The following is a 1,926-nucleotide window of genomic DNA, read 5'->3' as shown; positions in this document are numbered from 1 at the left end:
GAGAGTTTTTCTAAAGGTGGCATCAATAAAGGGTGTACTTAGGTTTGGCAAGAAAGGCAAACTACGACCTCATTATATCAGATCTTTTGAAATACTTTATAGGGTTGGGAATGTGACTTATTGACTGGCTTTGCCGCCTGAACTATCAGTAGTTCACAATTTGTTTCATATATCAATGATCAGAATGCATATGCATGATCCTGATCACGTGGTCAATTATCACTCCTTGGAAGAATAAAAAGACTTATCTTATGAGGAATTACCGATTAAGATACTGGATCAAAAGGTACATAAATTATGGAATAAGGAGATTCAATTAGTCAAAGTGCAATGGAATAATCATGGAATAGAAGAAGCTACTTGGAAAAGAGAAGAAGAAGTTAAAGATAAATACTCGACACTCTTTGTCCAACCATAAGGTAAATTTCGAGAACGAAATTTTATTTAAGGTGTAAGAGATGTAGAAGCCTGAAAAAATAAAATAAAATGGAATTAGGCTCACATTTTATGTAATGATCTAGTACCATGAGCCTAATCCATAGATGAATATTATGCTCGACCCACATAAGAAATGAAAGTCCAACACTAGTCCAATATGTCTCAAAATAAATTTATTTACAACCTTATATTTGTTCAACATGCAACCCATATCCGGCTACCATACATGTTTAAAAAAAAAAGTATTTGATGGAATTCGACGGAATTATTTAATGTTTCCCAAAATTTAGACCCAAAGGTAAAGATTAATTTTATGTATAATATATACATACATATCGTTAATTGGTATAAACAAGTCTCAATTGTACACGCACACACACGTTATCATAGATTATTGCTTTTAAAAACATGCTTTTAAGTCCCTTTAAATTTAGTTGGAGCTGCCACCATTTTTTTTTTTTACATATAACAGCCAGATTTTATGCAAAATGTAACTTAAACCAGTTGATTTTAAATTGATTTTAAGTTGTTTCAATTCAATGGCCGCCAAAGTTTTAGAATTTAGGAATGAAATCCACCGTTTTGTTTACCTTCATTTTCAAATTGATTTCTTTCAATTTACACATGGAATAATATATGCACCCACACAAACGTAACAGCAAAAAAGTAATGAATTGAAACGTTAAACCCTTTCAATTCTAAGGCTGCCAATGGTTTGTTTTCTTTTCAATGGCCAATTGGAATTCACCTTTTCATTTTCCACCAAGTCATCTATATCCTCTCCATTGTAGGCTTTGTTACTTTGTAAACAAGAAAAATCTCTCAAATTAAGAAAAAGGAAAAGAAAGGAAAGATAGGCAGATTGTTTTAGCATTGGTTGCATCCAGGAAGCCATATTACGTCCAGAACTTCATCGATTCAAAAGTATCAAATGAAGGTAGGTAGAGGTGCAAGTGTTATTTCGTTTTCAAATATGATTTTTCGTTAAATGTTTTGAATGAAATTAAATTAAATTCTTAAATTAAATCTGTGTACTTCCCGCTAAAAGTATAGTAAATTATTGAATTTACAGTTAAAGTAATATTAATCTTGTGACGTTTCGATCCTTGCGGGTCAGGGCATTACATATACGAAGTTAAACATATAAAACCATCATATTTTTGTAAATTCAAAATTAATTGTTGTTTTGTTTGAAGAAAATACTCTATTGTGTTTGAATGAAGAGTGTTTCGACTTACCCCAACGTACCTCGATTGAAGATATTCTTTCACTTATAAGACGAAATATTGGTTGTCTGCTATTGCAAGAGGCAATTCAACACCAGCAATAAGTTTCACCATTCCTGTTCGAGCATTCTCCTCTAAATACATCCAAGTGTTAAGTCGCAAAGTTGTAGTATCGACACCTGAACTACCAAATTGCAGTCGTGGATCCATTTCAATTTGTGAATTATGAAGATACAATATAGATTAATAGATGATATAAGAA

The sequence above is a fragment of the Olea europaea genome, chromosome 13 (genome assembly GCF_002742605.1).
Source record: "Olea europaea var. sylvestris chromosome 13, O_europaea_v1, whole genome shotgun sequence".
In the NCBI taxonomy this organism is placed as follows: domain Eukaryota; kingdom Viridiplantae; phylum Streptophyta; class Magnoliopsida; order Lamiales; family Oleaceae; genus Olea; species Olea europaea.
Note: the sequence above shows the minus strand (reverse complement) of the source record.